The sequence below is a fragment of the Ambystoma mexicanum genome, chromosome 12 (assembly GCF_040938575.1).
Source record: "Ambystoma mexicanum isolate Mex_15411 chromosome 12, UKY_AmexF1_1, whole genome shotgun sequence".
Lineage (NCBI taxonomy): Eukaryota > Metazoa > Chordata > Amphibia > Caudata > Ambystomatidae > Ambystoma > Ambystoma mexicanum.
The window spans coordinates 659,831,896-659,844,984 of NC_090936.1; the positions used below are offsets into that span (position 1 = coordinate 659,831,896).

Here is a 13,089-nt window from a genome sequence, read left to right on the forward strand (position 1 = left end):
CGCGACACCGTGTCGTGGAACTGCATCACCCAGAAGAGTCACTCATTGTTAAATGCTCGCGTTTCCAGGACTAACAAACACGGGACGCATCACTGATGCAAACGCTCTCTGGTACCCCCACTGCAGTAGCAGTGGGCCCAAAAGAGCCGCACACTGGCCTGTAATACAAGGGATTTTCTAGAAAAGGCTTTTCAAACAGAGCGCCCCATCCTCCATTTTCTGTGCACGCTTCGTTTAAGAGCCCCCATGCTGCCGCTAAACACACACCACATCAATGCATTGAGAGAGTACTATTCTGTCTGTGAATTATATATTCCTTCTCACTAACTAACCAACCCGAGGCAGATTGCCCGTGGGTGTCATCATAGACGGGCTCAGAGTGTTATGGATGAGTCAGTGCTGGTTTTAAGCTGCTAGTGCCCCGCAGATGGAAGAAGTGGTCCTGAAGGTACATCGGGGAAATTGATTCCGCGAAGAGAGCCATCGGTACTCAAGGCCTGGATCTGACTGCAGTGGGGGACTGACTGGCCATCGATGCCGGCGCGCTATGATGAATGCTCTCCTCTTTCGGGACACACACGCTGGCTTTGCGCTGAAGCATCCCCTTCCTTCCCACCGTCTGCACCGAAACGCATGGCTGGGCACTCGCCTGTTCCAGCTACATCGCTCAGTGGTCCAGGCCCCGAGTTGCCTTTTGTGAGGGGCCAATAGGTAGGTATCCAGCGAATGCGAAATGATTGAGAGAGATTGAAGAAGGGAGCGGAGAGAAGGGACCGAGTAAAGAGTGGAGGAAGAAAAAAGTAGGACCAGAGAAGGGGGATTAGAGAGGCAACAGTGGGAGAGAAAAAACAGGGGCCGTTACCTAGTGTAAGCATTCACCCTTCCAGAGGCTTCGAGCCAAATAAAATTGTCACCTAACTCAGTGATACTTATTTTGTCGACCACGAACCTCCAACATCCAGCAGATTACACACGGATCTCTGCAATGGGTGCCTTAGTTCACTGAGCTACAGAGTATGCAGCTAGACACACAACGTTAATGTAAAAGGATATCCAGACTCAAGGTAGGGACTGCCTGAAAAATGCTTGGCTGTGGGGAGATATCAATGGCTGATCAACACATGAGTCAGAGAAAACTGAGCACCATATCCAGACAATTATCACGAGGTGGAGGCAACAGAAAACCTATTATGGCCCTGAAGTGTTCCCAGTTGAGTCTCCTTAATTGTAGATGCCCGCATGTCCACTCTATGGTGGCAGGAAGAGATAGAAGCTGTGGATAATTTAAAAAGTGCCTGGAAGTGTGACTTGACCAAATGGGTGCTAAGGGCTAGGTGAAGGGCACATGTAGCAAGAAGACAGGCCAGTAAGGGTCACACGGCAAAGGAAACATCTTCCTTCCAACCCAAAGACTCAAATGATAGAATATTAGAAGGAATCCTCACATTGGAAGGAACAGAATTAATTAAACAGAACTAGGGCAAAAGGCACACAACATTCTTTCCGGGTGTGTGAGTAAAAGTCTTTCTGTGCCAGGCCATTTCAGCACACACGTATTCGAGGCCCTCTTATGTAGAGGAATATGGTATGAGTTTCTGAAACTGGGCCACAAGCCCATCTTGCCAGGGCTGCTGGTGGCATCCTCTCCATGCCCACAGGATGCAGTTTGATTCTGGCGGAGACAAGACCCCTGTTGTGTCTTAACTGCTTAATTATAGCCAGAACATGTTAAACCTTGCTTATCATTCGTTTGCTGGGCCTCTCGCCTGCGTCGCAGGTTCTTGAAGGGAAATACTGTTTTCCCAAACATCCAAAGGGTAATTAAGGTTCTCTTAGCTTGAAAGGCACAACAATGCAGAGCAGTAAGGCTGCCTGGGAACGTTTCTTTCCTATAAAAGGAACACTGAGACGCCATGGTTAGTGAGTGGTGAGGCCAATGTGTGGCATCCGGCAACATGGCAGTGGAGTGTACATATATACCTCAAGTCCATATACAGCCCACATGCTGAGGACAGATCACACAGGCCAGGCTCCCTTGGTGACCTGTCAGCCTCACTCAAAATTTGGTTATCATTAATGACTTCAGGAATGAAAATCTGCCTTTCAGAACTGAGTCTCGCCGGATTTTGAAATGCCTACGGGCTGATGTTTAGTTTGTTCTTTAATACAAGATATAACCATAGTATTAACATTGAAAGGCAATACAATATCGTATATGCTATTCAAAAAAGAATACAATGGTACTTTGGAAAAACATTATCCTTACATTTTTATCCGATTAAATCATATAACCAATGCCAGGGAGATGTAGTATTATGGAAGTTACACTTTATCAGAACAGCAGCACAATCACCCGAGCCCACTTTCACATTGCACATGCTTTACTCGACACAAAAGACAAAGCCCATAATTTGACTTGTCCCCTCCCAGCCATTTTTCTGTTTTAATTGAAGGCAAGCTTTCTCGTGTTTTGCATAAGACAAAACCCACACCCACGAGACAAAAGTAACAGCAGATTCCAATAGCTGTATATGATTGGAACAACCTTGAAAACGGTGTAACCACTACTTTTCTTCTTGAATAGTACTAAGTGACTAGAACACCTCATGCATTCATTGTAATGGGGACATTTTCATTTCCAAATGTTGCAAATGGAAGTAGACTCACTGACGCGTTCTTCTGCGATCAAAACCTAACAGCGTTTACTGTGCATATGTCTGCATATTCGGTCTCCGATAGGCATTGCCTCGTCAATCCCCTCTCCCTGGTCTCCAGGTAAAAATTCTGATTATGCATATGTAAAGGTAAACACCAATACACACTGGAAGCAGTCAGTGGAAGCGACTGAGGCAACATGTTCAGAGAAGTCTGAAAAAAGAGTTTTCCCTCCACATACTGCTCTGCCACAGATGATACCACCAGTCAGTCAGCGGTCGAAAATAATAATTTCCCAATCAGAATCTGGACACAATTCTATCGTCCATCTTAAAGAAGAGGCAAACGGTTCACGATGCATGACCCAGATACTATACCTCGTTCACAACCAGGGGGGAGCCTTGCTTTCCCACGTGGTCAGACTGTAAAATGCTCTAACAGAAGTACTTGAACTGTAACATAATCTTTAGTTTAAGCCATTTTAAGCCTGTGGTGGTAGCACAGCATATGCCAGTGGGTATGAACTGGTGGGTGTTGTGAAAAAGGGAGTGCAAAGACGAAAGCTACTTAAGTTAAAAAGATAGTAGGTTTATATCATCCTTACTGGTTGTCTCATTTACAAGACGCACTGGCTGGAGGTGTATGTATTCATGTGCATGATCCACAGATGGGCATAAACATTCTGAAACCACCTCAGACCCAAACAATACTTCATTCCAGAAGGAATATGTTTCCATGTGACTGCTTTACATTGCCACACTTGCTTCCTTGGCTCCAGTCTAACTGACAAATTCCTATCATGTAGCTTGTAGGGTAACCATCAATCGGGTAAAATCATGAAATGCAAGCGGAAACTAGCAAGGGCTGATGTGGCTACTCGTTTGACCAGGGGCAAGTAAGTATGAGACATAAGTTAACAACCAGACACCCGCTACACGGCAATGTAGCATGCGATAAATCACTGCAGAGAATCACACGAAGAGGCGTGTAGGCCGTCTGATCTGCAACACTAAATGGTTAGGCCCTTTCAGCCTCAGCATAAGGGGACGAAGGCCATGGGAGAAAAAGCGTGAAGGACAATAGTCTGATTTAATTGAAAATTCAAGCTCATCATGGGGATAAATGAAAACAGAGCAAAACTTAAGATAGCACCCTTACATTACTCTGACACAGTTGAAGAAAGGGAATACAAAATGTACATATATAACACAAAAACTTGGTGTTGGGGGCAGTAGGATCTATCCCTAAACTAGTGTCAGGGTGGACAAAATACCCTCTACCACTACATTCTGTTGTGCACTCGATGTCTCAAGAGTTGTTAAAAACTTGTATTATACAATATAAAAACATTCCACATATAATTCATAAATAGCAAGAGTAACTACTACATTCATACAAATGGTACCAGAAAAAAGAGCAATCAATATTTTTTGTGCAAACATGTACAAACTAGAGTGCTTTGCTGCATCAGTGATTTGATTGGTAGCACCAAACATTCACGTAATATTGTAACAATAATTGTTCAGAGTTATTCATTATTCAATAGGTCCAATGAGTATTCTGCAACTCTAAATGTGTTGTGTGGGACCTTCTTGGTAAACCCTACACGTTTCAATCCCTCTGGTGGGTGTGGGGATTTTCGTCAGAGGCTGAGAAAAACTATTGGTTGTTGCTTGGTAGCTGCAAACATATAAACAAATACCCACAAATTGAAATCAGGACTACGAGGGAGGCCAGTGTCGCTGCACAAGTATTCAATTCAGTTTGCAAAAATAGGATAAGGCCAATTTAATTGTGTCTCACCTATGCGTGGCTGAAAAGCGGGTATGCCATCCTATTTAATGAGGGCTCCTTAGGAATTCCAAACGTTTTTTTATTTCCTTCCACTTGCCTTCAATACGCTCTGGGACGTCTATTATAGCAGAAGGGGTAGAGCTAGGGGAGCTCTACTGCAACCCTAGGCATGTTTACATCACAGAATAAGAGATAACTCCCCCGAACCTGGGATTGAATGTTTATCAGCGTGTTGTTAAAGGGGTTCCACGTTGCAGAATTACATTCTGCTGCTGTGAACCAGAAAAATATGTTCTCATAAAATGGTGCGTTTTAAAAAATAGAATGTGTCATTGGATTGTGGTCGCAAACGAATGCCAAGAAGCAGACTGAATATCAAAATGTGTTACTCACTATAATAATATGTGCATTTTTGGTGCTACCAATCACTGATGCAACAAAGCACTTTAGTTTGTACATGTGTGCACACAAATTATTGATTGCACTTTTTCTGGTACCAATAGTATGACTGTAGTATATAATATTGCCATTCATGAATATGTGGATGTTTTTCTATTTCGTAACAAACATTTTGAACAACTATTGAGACATCGAGTGCACAACAGGACGCACTGTTTCACAGGGTGGAAAAAATACCCTCTACCAGCAGAGGGTATTTTTTCCACCCTGACAGTGGTTTCGGGATAGACGTGCTGCCTCTGACACAAAGTAGATTTGTTATATACAGATCCTTGAAAACAGTACATAAAACAAATGTACTGCTGGATAAAGTGTGGGTCTCTTCAACTCTGCTGGCTAAAGGTGTGGTGCCAAGATAATCTGCCCTCCAAGTCAGGAGATCTGCATGATCAGTGGCAGAGGTCAGATGGGCTGTTCATGATAGACAAAGTTAAACACACGTTGCCCCCGAGACACTGTCTCCCCATCAGGAAGATCCAAGTGCAGGAGTCCCTCAACGTGACTATCTTTCCCCAGTATGAATACATGTCTCCCTTTCCGCTCAGGTAAACTATGCTTGCAGAAAGGTAATGGTCACATCACTAAATGAAAGAGCCAAGGTCTACAACTTATACCAACAATGAGGACACTGTCAATAGTATTCATTTACTTCTTTCGGCTGTACAACGAGCAGTGGAACACTTTGCATAGAGCACTCCTTTTATCAGAAGTATCAGAGACCTGAAGTGCTGCACACGGAACAGAACGCTCACGCTGGGAAAGGATTACAGGAACTAGGATGTGAGGCACAAAGCTCAAAGGCCATGTACTTGCGATTACACTTCATCACGCTTATTTACAACATAGACGCATGGAGATAGAAAGCAAAATATCATCCAAATATGTTGGTACAGTATGCCTGCCGAATCCGTCCTTGCGTTACACAACTTTAAATGGGTTTATGAAAGGTTCATGGAACAGCAACGGCGTAGTCACGTTTGGTAACTGAAGTAAATGGCAGAGAATCAACTCCTCCTGCTGTGCCCAGGTGCAGGTTAGGTGGCAGATTCAGGAATTTGTTGAGACATGAGAAAAAATAGGACAGGTCAAGGTAGGCTAAAATTGGAACAGCTCAGCTCTTTTGTAGGTTTCGTAAATCATTGCTGCAGGAGAAAAATGTAGAGGGCCTTGCCTGAAAAAAAGGGACAAGAAAGGAACCTGGTTTCCCTGTTACCTTTGCAGTATGCTTGGAATGTTGGGTGAGTGACATAGAATGCAGCCTGTGAGAATGTTGATGTATGAGTCGATGTTCTGAGTGTGTCAGTTAGAGAGATGCAGAATCCTAGAGAGGATGCCAGTGCATGTTGCCCTAAACTTAAGTGTACCTGACTTGATAGACTTAATATGATGTACAAGGACTTCAATAAAAGAACTAGTACATCAGAAGATGTCCAGGGTCATCATTGGGAACCCAGAGTCATACATAGGCAACGAGAATGATTGCTGTGCTGGAGGGACAGCATAAAGGGAGGGATATGCACCGCCCCCCCCAACCAAAGAAGATCCTCTCATGTAGGGGCAGCGCTAATTACCATAAGGCGCAGAGGGGCCCAGCGCAGGATGCAGAAGCGCAGGAAGTAAGGGCTGCGCCAGGGCCTGGGGCCAGGGCGCCTGCCAGTTGGCGAGCAGGCAAAGGACAGTGGGATCAAGAGACTGTGATGTTAAAAGTGAACATTGGTGGGGCTAAGGGCCCAGTGACAATGAAGGAGGGGCTTGGAGCCCATTAAGTGTGCTTAGGGGGGGCTTGGAGCCCAGGTGCAGCGCTTTGGAGAGGCATTTGCAGCACTTTGGAGGGGCTTGGAGTCCGTTGTTTGTGGAGGCAGTTGAGTGACTGTGCCAGTGTATGCTACAAAGCACTTTCTGGCTCTGGAGGAAGTGGCTGATCACAAATTTGGAGCAATTTTGCAGGACTTAAAGGAGGCTTACCGGATCTCTGGTAGATCGAGAGGCAGTGACACCAACTGCTTGGGAGCCTTGAGTCACGGTGTGGCCCATGCTAGGAAAGGAGGCTCTGACGTCGTGGGACGCTGCGGCAAAGCCGTCTGCTGTCTGTTGTGCAGAGTGGGTGCGCTGGGCAGTGGCCGTTGGTGTTCGGAGCTCTGTCTCCCACGGCGACCTGAAGGGACTGGTGATGTAGTTGAGGAATGCCTTGGTGGTCGGTGAAGGCCTGGCTTAGTGAAGACGTCACAGGAGAATATACAGCCACGTTCAAAGGCTGAAGGGATGTAAGCTGGAGAAAAGCACCTTCAGCGTGGGGAGCATGGGTGTGTCACACGCTCACTGAAACACCCCCTGTAAATCCAATTTGCTGTTGTCATGAGGCGCAGCCTTGGCCGGAAATGATTTGATATGGTGTTCGACAGTGGCGCTGTGTGAAGAGAAGTCAGCGTTTTCTAATAGTGAATTAGTTATGGGGTGTGCTGCTCGTCGGGGTTACGAGAGAGGAGGCCTGCGGCAAGATGGTGAGCGACATTGCTGGGAAATGTTGGGCAATGCTAAATACAGAGTAAGTGAAGCAAGTGCAGGAGAACAATCAGCAGCACTCTGGGCATCAACAAAGGAGTATGGGCAGAGCCGCTGAGTCCCGCATAGCAAAGCAGGAAGAGGAGCAAAGGGAGGTTTCTGTGGACATTTCTGTGGAAATCGGTGCAGGCGTCCGTTGTGCCTCCTGCAAACCAGAGGAGGCGGTGTACATCTTCAGTATTGCCGGTAAACGATGGGGTGTCGGTGAGCTGCTGCAACATGGTCTTGGCAGGATGTTAGAATGCTGGTCCAGTGGCCAGTTGGAAGAGGGCCGTGTCCCCAAAGGTACATTAAGTTTCAAATGGGAGCTAGGAGCAGTAGCAGCAAACGAAGATGATTTGTTTGAAATGTTTCTGGCTTTAGTATTAAGTTGTTTTAGTTGTTATGGTAGTAGTGATGTGAGGCCTGGGTGCAACTGATGGTGTGCAAGGAAGGAGTGTAAATGCATCGTGGCCTCTGTATAGAAATTACAAGGCCGTGATGGTGGTTTTAGCACATGGTTTTAGGACAATGTTAGTTTCATTTGAACAGTTATGTTTAACACATTTTTTTTCCACAGATGGACTTTTAGAAATGTAATGGGAAATGCGCAGTTTAGTGCAATGATAACTTGATGCCAAGAGTATGATTAATGGTTTTGCTTCCCACAGATGGACTCTTAAGCAAAAGTAGTGTGGACTGATCAATGATATAGCAATGGAGTTGGAAGTGAATTGTTAGGTTTTGACACTAACATTTTGTTTTGCAGGTGGGACTTTCATTCAAGTTAAAGAACTTAGGAGTTATTCTTAGAGCGTTTAGGTAGAAATGCTAAGTATTTAATTGTAACGACATTTTATTTGTTGTGTGGACATTGGTGTGAGATTTGCAATGTTAGTGGTGCAGTAAGTGCTCAGTGTTGTTGTGAGTGTGTTATGTTGAGCTTCCTCACAGCAGGTGTGTTGGCTATTATGGTGGTCCATGGGACACAGGTAACTGTTGGGGGTGGCGACACAGCACCTTGGGTGTTAATGTTGTTGGGTGTTCACCCGGGTCTTTGGAATGCCCAGCCTGGTTCTTAGGAAAGTGTGTAGTGCACAGCTTGATGTTGTGTGGTGGTGTGAGGGAAGTTGTGGGTTGGTAGTTGCTGTGGCGGAGCAAGTTGTGCAGATGTGGCGAGAGGTTGTAGGGCATGATGTTGTGAGGATTTGTAGTGGTGCATTCTTCAGTTGTTTGGTGTTCTTTCCCCACTATGTAGAAAAGGGGAAGGGCATTGTTGGAGTGGGTTTTGGTACTACTACTATGTGGATGGTTTCAGGGTGTGGAGCTTGAAGGTTTTGGTAGTGATGTACACGCAGGGGATGCTGTGTGTGTGTGTGTGTGTGTTTTGGGAGTGTGTATCTAATTCTGGTAGGTGTCATTTGTTCTTCATAAAGAGGGAAGATATGTAGTGACCTGGTTTCCCTGTTACCTTTGCAGTATGCTTAGAATGTTGGGTGAGTGACATAGAATGCAGCCTGTGAGAATGTTGATGTATGAGTCGATGTTCTGAGTGTGTCAGCTGAAGAGATGTAGACCCCTGGAAAGAATGCCGGTGCATGTTGCCCTTAACAGCACAGCCCTTAACTGACTTTTTTTTTTTATAACACATTTGATTGGTTTAAGTACAAACAAACAAATACAGGCACACTACAAATGAAAGGGTCATTGTCCGTTTCCCTCCAGTACATGCAAGTAGTTGAGAATGAGTCTACATGTTACAAGAAATTATACCCTCATTCCCTTGTTACAAGCACACAAAAATCACCAAGATGTGCCCCAACATGACCCTTCAATTATTCAGAGTTATATTTCAGTGGACGTCTTCCCATTTTTGCCAAATTCTTTTTGCCTTTGCCGGGAATCCTCTGGTCGTGTACACCCTGTGCTCCATTGCAACACAAATGTCCACATCTGTCACCCACTGATCATAACCCGTTGTCACTTCTGACCCCATTGTTGTGCAATGGTCCTTTTAATTAGTGCGGTGGTGGTGAACAGAAACAGTTTTTCATATCTTGACAGCTCAATTTCACCCTCCATTCCCAGCAGTATTAGTTTTGGGTCTCTAGGGATCGATTTGCCCATGACTGTTGATAATTCATTGCAACATGCCTCCCAGAATTGTTGAATGTGGGCGCATTCCCACAGGATATGGAAGAAAGTACCGTCCGCAGCTCTACACCGTAGACAGGCCGGATCATTTATCCTTCCCCATTTTAGAGGGCTACCCTGGGGTAGTATACCCTATGCAGTATCTTTAGTTGAATCAGCCTAAGTCTTGACGATATGGCCACTTCCCTGGGAAACATCAGTGCAGAGACCCATTCCTCTGGTAGTATAGTACCCACGTCAGTTTCCTATTTGGCCTGTAGCCCTGACAGTTCTGTTGTGCTGAAGGAGGTTATGGCGCTGTGCAACACCAATGTTACTTTGTGGGTGATTCGTTCTGGGAATAGGTTTTGTTCTATTGGGGAGTATTCCGGCAGGGCGTCCATATCGGAGAGGCTGACCTATAGTGCGTGGTGCAACTGGGTGTAGTGGTATTGTTCGGTTTGCGGGAGATTGAAGTGGAGCACCAGCTCCGTAAATGGAATTAAATTGCCTTCTTTCACGACATTGCCTATCGTCAACGTCCCATGCCGTGACCAGTTCGGCCATTTGGGAAGCATGTACACTTCCGGGAGGTTCTTGTTGTTCCATAGTGGCTGTGCTTGGGATAGCTTGTTTCCCGATCCCACACATTTATGTGTGTCTGCCCAGATCTGGGTTGTGTGTAATTGCATGGTGGAAGTGGTCGTTCGGGTTTTCTTCTTATAGAGGTATTTCATGATGGGTTTTTCGGGAGTGTCTGTCTCTGGTGGTCTGTTATGTGGCGCAGAGGTATCTCCATGCAGTTTATCATTCACAACTGCCATTTGGCTGGCCCAGTAGTACGTCTGCCGTCGGGGGAGTACAATTCCACCCTCCCATATGGACCTCTGGAGAGTAGCGAGCGCCATGCGTGGGTGACCGTCATTCCATAGCAGCTTCCGGAGTGTTTGGTCTATTTTCCTAAACTCTTTTGGTGGGATATGTAACTGGGCATTTTGTAATATATATAAGAAACGGGGCAGGGCCATCATTTTGAAGAGTGCCGCTCTACCTAATAAAGTTAATGGGAGGGTTGACCAGTGTCGGACATCTTCCGCAAATTTTGTCATTACCGGGTGTACGTTTTTAGGGATGTAGTCGTTCAAGTTGCTAGTGATTTGTATACCCATGTATCTGAATTGTTCCCTCTCTACTTGGTAGGGGAAGCGGGGTGGTATTATGTCTTCTTCCTGTCCTAAAGGGAACAGAATGGATTTGGCCCAGTTAACGCGTAGGCCGCTGAATGAGCCATATCTCTCTAGCACAGTAGTAACTATGGGGCAGGATCTTACTGGGTCTTTTAAGTATATAAGCAGGTTGTCTGCATATAGGGACACTGTCTTCCCAGTTTTCCGACCAGCGGAAGCCATCCCATGTCCCTGTGTCTCTTAACACTATCGCAAGGGGTTTCATTGCTATCGCGAAGATCATAGCTTATAGGGGGCATCCCTGTCTTGTCCCTTTTCCTAATTCAAAGGGGTTAGATTCAAAGCCGTTCACTTTTGTTATTGCTACCGGTGATTTATACAGTAGTTTGACCCAGCTCACGAATTCCGGCCCAAATCCCATTCTTTGCATTATTTCCCAGATTGCCTCCCAGTTGACTGAATCAAACGCTTTTTCAAAGTCCACCGCTAGTAAAGCTAATGGGCCCTGAATAGTGGTCGCTTTCTCCAATGCTGTATGTAACCTGTGTATATTCATACATGTGGATCTTTGCGGCATGAATCAACATTGATCCGGTTGGATCAAGAAGGGTATGATCTGCTGTATATTTTTTTGGGGGTTTCTGTTTTTGACAAAAAAGTGGGTTTTACCACAAAACAGGGGTTTTGGTTGGGGCATCCCCCCCCAAAAAAAAAAAATTCGACCCTTTGGTTTTAGGTCCTTTTGATTCGACCCTTTTGGCATTCGGTCCTATGCATTCGAAACTTTCACCTATAACCGTCGGTTAGCAAGTGTTTTTGCTAAGATTTTGGTTTCGGTATTAATGAGAGAGATACATCTGTATGGAGGTTTGTTTGCCTTGGGCAATGCTACTATAGTGGCTTTCCTAAGATCCTGCGGGAGCCATGCCACTTTGCGTGAGGCTTCGTACATCCTCAATAGGTGTGGTGCTATTGCATTTGGGCCTATTTTTTTCCACACTTCCACTGGGAGGCCATTGGGTCCCGGGGTTTTCCCGGATTGGAGGTCCGCTATGGCTGTGGTTATTTCATCTTCTGTGATGTCTTTTTCTAACAGAGATATCTGGTCGGGTTTAAGGGTGGGGAGGGTGATTCCTGTTAAGATTGAAGTGTCTATGGGGGAGGTTGGTGTTTTATAGAGATTAGCATAATAGGTTGCGAATCCTTACGCTATGTCTCGATCTGCTGTAATTGGTGCGTCGCCTTGTGTTCTAATTGTCCTCACATGTCTGAGACCTTCATCTTTCCTCTCCAACCATGCCAGCATTTTGCCTGCTTTGTCTCCGGTTTCATACACCCTGGCTCACATTGCTTTGTGTGCCTGCTTGGCGTTATCTAGGGCAATGTTCTGTAGCTGTTTTTGTGCTAGCTGTAATGCACGGTGTGACTCTGTTTGGTTTAGGGACAAGTGGGTTGCCTCTGCTGTTTGTACTTGTGCTTCGGCCTCCTTGAGTGATTTTAACTGTTTTCTCTTGTGGGCTGTGATCCAGGAGATGGGTTCCCCTATTAGTACCGGTTTATATGCCTCCCACAGCACTGTCGGGTTTTCTACTGAGGTTGTATTTAGTTCAAAATCTGATTCCGTGTCTTTTTGGATATGCTCCACTAGTTCAGGGAAACCCAAGTAATAATTGTTTAGTCGCCAGGTGGGCCGGCCTGTTGGTGGTAAGTTCTAGCGCAGAGGGGAGTGGTCTGAGATGCCTCTGGGTAGTAGCTGTGCCTCGCTTGCTAGGTGTAATTCGATTGCCGGGAGAAAGAAGTAGTCAAGCCTCGATAGGGAGGCATGCGCTCCAGAGTGGAACGAGTATTCTCTTGCATCAGGGTCTAAGTGTCTCCACACGTCCTTCAATCCCAGGGCATCGGTAAATGTAGCTAGTTTGGTGCATGTGGCGGGGTTCCGTGAACGAATATGTGTGCGATCGAGTTCCAGATTCATGACCTCATTGAAATCTCCCATATTATCATCAGGTTCGAAGGATCTGCAGTGATTATGGGTGTTATGCCATTAATTAAGGAGGTAAGCAGGGTTGGGTATCGGACTTGAGAGACATATTATGATGTAAAAGGACTTCAATAAAAGAACAATTAGTAGTACATCAGAAGATGTCCAGAGTCATCATTGGGAACCCAGAGTCTTACAGAACCCCAAGAAAACATTGACCTTCCTTTATTCAGTAGGTAGTAAGGGAAGTTTCCCCAGTGACAAAGAAAATTAAATTCAACCCCATAGGCTGCGTAGCTGGATCAGCCCCAACACATCCACATGCACTATCCCTACAAA

General features: G+C 45.5%; 2 protein-coding genes across 3 annotated transcripts in view; one reads left to right on the forward strand and one right to left on the reverse strand.

Moving 5' to 3' along the window:
- COG5 (component of oligomeric golgi complex 5) overlaps positions 1 to 13,089 on the reverse strand; it is a 2,640,594-nt gene that overhangs the window by 1,822,501 nt on the left and 805,004 nt on the right. The window lies entirely within an intron of this gene.
- The window catches only part of GPR22 (G protein-coupled receptor 22), a 47,154-nt gene that overhangs the window by 2,716 nt on the left and 31,349 nt on the right, over positions 1 to 13,089 (forward strand). Inside the window, exon 1 of one of the 2 annotated variants that reach the window (XM_069629142.1) lies at positions 431 to 711. The exons of the other annotated variant lie outside the window; for it this stretch is intronic. The gene's annotated coding sequence lies outside the window, so the exon portion shown is untranslated. Of the gene's footprint in view, positions 1 to 430; positions 712 to 13,089 lie in introns of those variants that run through there. 2 annotated transcript variants of the gene reach the window in all.